This window comes from Bos mutus, chromosome 21 (assembly GCF_027580195.1).
Source record: "Bos mutus isolate GX-2022 chromosome 21, NWIPB_WYAK_1.1, whole genome shotgun sequence".
NCBI lineage: Eukaryota > Metazoa > Chordata > Mammalia > Artiodactyla > Bovidae > Bos > Bos mutus.
This window is the reverse complement of record NC_091637.1, coordinates 54,853,369-54,859,634: the sequence shown is the minus strand read 5'-3', so window position 1 is coordinate 54,859,634 and position 6,266 is coordinate 54,853,369.

Below are 6,266 nucleotides of genomic sequence, written 5' to 3'. Positions count from 1 at the left end.
ACATTATTGACTCTTCTATATAAACCACAATATTATTAACTGAAAAAAATACTTCCTCAAAGGTGCTGAGGTACTTGATAAACTCAGAACAAATTCTGTTAAATGGGAACAAAAGGAGTTCGTCAAGGCTGTATATTGTCACCCTGTTTATTTAACTTATATGCAGAGAACATCATGAGAAACGCTGGACTGGAAGAAACACAAACTGGAATCAAGATTGCCGGGAGAAATATCAATAACCTCAGATATGCAGATAACACCACCCTTATGGCAGAAAGTGAAGAGGAACTCAAAAGCCTCTTGATGAAAGTGAAAGTGGAGAGTGAAAAAGTTGGCTTAAAGCTCAACATTCAGAAAATGAAGATCATGGCATCCAGTCCCACCACTTCATGGGAAATAGATGAGGAAACAGTGGAAACAGTGTCAGACTTTATTTTTCTGGGCTCCAAAATCACTACAGATGGTGACTGCAGCCATGAAATTAAAAGATGCTTACTCCTTGGAAGAAAAGTTATGACCAACCTAGATAGCATATTCAAAAGCAGAGACATTACTTTGCCAACAAAGGTTCGTCTAGTCAAGGCTATGGTTTTTCCTGTGGTCATGTATGGATGTGAGAATTGGACTATGAAGAAGGCTGAGCACCGAAGAATTGATGCTTTTGAACTGTGGTGTTGGAGAAGACTCTTGAGAGTCCCTTGGACTGCAAGGAGATCCAACCAGTCCATTCTGAAGGAGATCAGCCCAGGGATTTCTTTGGAAGAAATGATGCTAAAGCTGAAACTCCAGTACTTTGGCCACCTCATGCGAAGAGTTGACTCATTGGAAAAGACTCTGATGCTGGGAGGGATTGGGGGCAGGAGGAGAAGGGGACGACAGAGGATGAGATGGCTGGATGGCATTGCTGACTCGATGGACGTGAGTCTGAGTGAACTCCGGGAATTGGTGATGGACAGGGAGGCCTGGGTGCTGCGATTCATGGGGTCGTGAAGAGTCGGACACGACTGAGCGACTGATCTGATCTGATCTGATTTTTGGTTTTGTTTTTGTATTAAAGTGTATAAGTACATGAATAAATTCTTGCCAATGAGTTTGACAACATGAATGAGATGGCAGATTTCTTGAGACATCTAGGAAGAAATAACTGAAGTAGCTTCATATCTTTTAAAGAAATTCAACTGATAGCTAAAAATCCTGAAACCAGAAAAAAAAAGAAAATCTAGTCCTAGATAGATATAGTGATAAATTTTACAGTTGTATACAAACTCTTCCTGGGTGGCCTTTTAAAAATGAAACTGACAAACTGAGGCTAAAAGTTGTATGGAAATGCAAAGAGCTAGGAATAGGCAAAACGATTTTGAGAAGGAACAATGGAGATGGAGGTCTTGTACTACTTGATTTTAAGACTTAATATAAAGTTGCAGTTAATCAAGATGATATACTTTAGACTTAAGGATAAATATCAATATATACATCAATGGAACAGAGTCCAGAGTCTAGAATGGACCCACACAAAACAGTCATTTGATTTTCAACACAGGTACCATGGAACAATTGGATATGTAAGTACAATAAATAAAACCTCAACCTTATCACACTCCTTATACAAAATTACTTTAAAATGGATCATAGACCTAAACTTAAGAGCTAAAATTTATAGAAGAGAATATAGGAGAAAATCTTCATGGTGATGGGTTAGGCAGAGAATTCTTTGAAAGGACATAAAAGGCACACATCATAAAAGGAAAAAAATTAATAAGTTGAACTCAATTAAAATTTGTAACTTTTGCGCTTTGAAATACACTGTTTAGAAAATGAAAAGACAAGCCACAGGCAGCGAAAGCTTTATAAAACATATGTCTGATAACGGACTTATGTCCAGAATATATTGACAGCACAAATCATTAAGAGTGTAAGCTCAGTTTTTAAAAGACACAGAAGATTTAAACACTTTACCAGTGGAGATATACAAATGGCCAGTACCCACTTGAAAAGATCCTCAGTGTTGTTAGTCATCAGGCAAATGCACGTTAAAACCACGATGATACAGCAGTACACAGCCATAGAATGACTATAATTAAGATTTATAATATCAAATGTTGTTGAGAATCTGGAGCAAGTACAATTATCGTATACTACTGGCAGGAGGGCAGTGTGATACACCCTCTTTGGAAACAGTTTGGCCATTTCTTATAAAGGTAAACATACTCTAAGAATATGACTCTGCAGTTTCAATTCTAATGTGTGTCTATGAAAAGATTTATATGCAAATGTGCAGCAGTTCAGTTCAGTGCATAGCAGCTTTATTCATGATAGCCCCAAAATGGAAATAGCCCAAATGTTTTTCAGCAGGTAAACTGCAGTAAATTCATATAGTAGAATACTACTCAGCAGTTACTAAGGCAGAAACTCCTGATAAAGGCTACAGCATGGATGAATTGCAAAAGCATTGTGATAAAAGAACCAGAAACAAAGAATCATATACTGTACTATCCAATTTTTATGAAATTCTAGAAAAGGCAAAGCCATAGGGACACAGAACATACCAGTGGTTTCCAGGGACTGGAGATTGGTGAGAGGATTGACTGCAAAGGATACAAGAGAACTTTCTGGAGTGTTGTGAAGGCTTTATATCTTAATTGTGATGATTGTTACATGACTGTATACAGTGAGTCAAAACTCATTGAATGTATACATCCGTATTATCGAGGGGTGAAATATTATTGTAAATAAACTACACCTATAAAGTTTAAAAGTAGAAATATTTCAGCCCAAATATTTTCATAAACATTGTCTTTTTGCCTCCATTCAGAACACCTTCTTAGACAAATATTATTACAAAATAAATAAGCTGTATCTGTGATTCTTTTTAATGTTCAATTTAGATGCTGTGACACTATATGCTTTTTCAATTTTATTCTATTCTAGTGCAGAACATAAATTCATCCAATTAAAATTAGGTGTACCAGCGAAAGAGTCTTTCCACAAGTTGAGATTTTTCAAAACACGCTTGAGAACAAACTTCCACTATTGGAATTAACTGATTTTCTGTCCAGAACTGAAATGAATGAAAATAATTTCACTATTGAAAATGAGCAAAATTAATTTAGAATAATCATTGATCTAACTGAAAAATCATACATCACTGAATACTGTATATCTTATATATCTTCTGCAGCTGCACTTAATTTTTTTAGGCACAAGTTTTGTTTTTTTTTCTTTGTTTGTTTTTACAATATCTACTAACTTGTTGGCTAGTAGCTGGTGGCTTGGCTTCCCTGGTGGCTCAGATGGTAAAGAATCTTTCTTCAATGCAGGAAACCTGGGTTTGATCCCTGAGTTGGGAACAACTCAGGTGATTTTAGGCTCCAAAATCACTACAAATGGTGACTGCTGCTGCTGCTAAGTCGCTCAGTTGTGTCCAACTCCTAGCAACCCTATGGACTGCAGCCCACCAGGCTCCTCCGTCCATGGGATTTTCCAGGCAAGAATACTGGAGTGGGGTGCCATTACCTTCTCCGGATGGTGACTGCAGCCATGAAATTAAAAGACACTTGCTCCTTGGAAGAAAAACTGTGACCAACATAGACATCATATTAAAAAGCAGAGATGTTACTTTGCCAACAAAGGTCCATCTAGTCAAAGCTGTGGTTTTTCCAGTAGTCATGTATTGATGTAAGAATTGGACTATAGAGAAAGCTGAACACCAAAGAGTTGATGCTTTTGAACTGTGGTGTTGGAGAAGACTCTTGAGAGCCTCTTGAACTGCAAGGAGATCCAACCAGTCCGTCCTAAAGGAAATCAGTCCTGAATATTCATTGGAAGAACTGATGCTGAAGCTACAATACTTTGGTCACCTTATGCGAAGAACTGACTAATTAGAAAAGACCCTGATGCTGGGAAAGATTGAAGGCAGGAGGAGAAGGGGCCGACAGAGGCTAAGATGGTTGGATGGCATCACCGACTCGATGGACTTGAGTTTGAGTCAGCTCCAGGAGTTGGTGATGGACAGGGAAGCCTGGCGTGTTGCAGTCCATACAGTTGCAAAGAGTCAGACACGACTGAGCGACTGAACTGAATGTACAGAGTGGTGACTGATTAACAATACTATATTATATACTTAAAAGTTGTTAAAGACAACTAATTGCATCCACATGTAATTGTGTGAGGGGAGGGATGTGTTAACTAACTTTATTATAGTAATCATTTAACTGTGCAAATATACTCACACATATATATGTGTATATATTTTAGAAATCTTCACAGTGTACACCCTAAACTGATAAATGTTCTACGTCAATAATATCTCAGTAAAGCTGGGGCAGGGGAAGACCACCCAGAAATGAAATGTTCTTATTAAATAACTTAAAGGTGTACTTGGTACTGGTGATATAAAACTTGTCACCTGACTAAAGCAGTGTTTGCCAGATTTCTACACTGTGAAGTAACTTATCCCTCCCTGGCTGCCAGCCCACCCCCCATCCCCCACCCCAGTCTACCATTACTATTTGTCATACTTCTTTGGAACCAAGTCACTCACTAAGTCCAGCTCACACTCAAGAGAGAGGAGGGAAGAATGAAGCTGTACCTCCTGCAGTGGGTGGGGGGGGGCAGGGAGTATCTCTGTAAATTATTTAGAGCTCTTTTGTAAGGAAGATTTATCTTCCCTCACCCATTTATTTATTTATTCATCTATTTATGTCAGTATCAACTCAGGCCTATTTATATTCTACTTTGTATTGTAAACCAAACTGTGTTATTAATTGCTCAGATTGTTTCAGCTTTAGTCATTCTTTCAGGAATTTGGCTCCAAATTCCTTTGATGCGCCCTTGTCCTTTTGTTTTGTTAGGTACTTCCTTACCTTATGGTACTACTATTTGCTCTGGACTTATCTTGCATTTTTGCCCCAGCCTTCATTTAAGTTCAGTTCAGTCGCTCAGTCGTGTCTGACTCTTTGCGACCCCATGAATTGCAGCACACCAGGCCTCCCTGTCCATCAGCAACTCCTGGAGTTCATTCAGACTCATGTCCATTGAGTCAGCGATGCCATCCAGCCATCTCATCCTCTGTCGTCCCCTTCTCCTCCTGCCCCCAATCCCTCCCAGCATCAGAGTCTTTTCCAATGAGTCAACTCTTCGCATGAGGTGGCCAAAGTATTGGAGTTTCAGCTTTAGCATCATTCCTTCCAAAGAACACCCAGGGCTGATCTCCTTCAGAATGGACTGGTTGGATCTCCTTGCAGTCCAAGGGACTCTCAAGAGTCTTCTCCAACACCACAGTTCAAAAGCATCAATTCTTTGGCGCTCAGCCTTCTTCACAGTCCAACTCTCACATCCATACATGACCACAGGAAAAACCATAGCCTTGACTAGACGAACCTTTGTTGGCAAAGTAATGTCTTTGCTTTTGAATATGCTATCTAGGTTGGTCATAACTTTTCTTCCAAGGAGGAAGCGTCTTTTAATTTCATGGCTGAAGTCACCATCTGCGCTGATTTGGGAGCCCCAAAAAATAAAGTCTGACACTGTTTCCACTGTTTCCCCATCTATTTCCCATGAAGTGATGGGACCAGATGCCATGATCTTAATGTTTTCTGAATGTTGAGCTTTAAGCCAACTTTTTCACTCTCCACTTTCAGTTTCATCAAGAGGCTTTTGAGTTCCTCTTCACTTTCTTCCATAAGGGTGGTATCATCTGCATATCTGAGGTTATTTATATTTCTCCTGGCAATCTTGATTCCAGCTTGTGCTTCTTCCAGCCCAGCATTTCTCATGATGTACTCTGCATATAAGTTAAATAAGCAGGGTGGCAATATACAGCCTTGACGTACTCCTTTTCCTATTTGGAACCAGTCTGTTGTTCCATGTCCAGTTCTAACTGTTGCTTCCTGACCTGCATACAGATTTCTCAAGAGGCAGGTCAGGTGGTCTGGTATTCCCATCTCTTTCATAATGTTCCACAGTTTATTGTGATCCACATGGTCAAAGACTTTGGCATAGTCAATAAAGCAGAAATAGATGTTTTTCTGGAACTCTCTTGCCCCAGCCTTAGAATCATGTATTTACCTGAGGAACTCTGGTTTCCTTTATCTTAGAATGGTATTTAAAAGCCAAGATCTGGGTGTGTTGACTGTAGTAGAGTGCGACTGCTTCTAGGGTCTCTCAGCAAACAGAGCTAGGAAATGTCTAAGACATATATATGATTATTCTGTATCTGTCTTCATGTATATTAGCTGAACATGAGTTTATACTCATGTATTTGACTC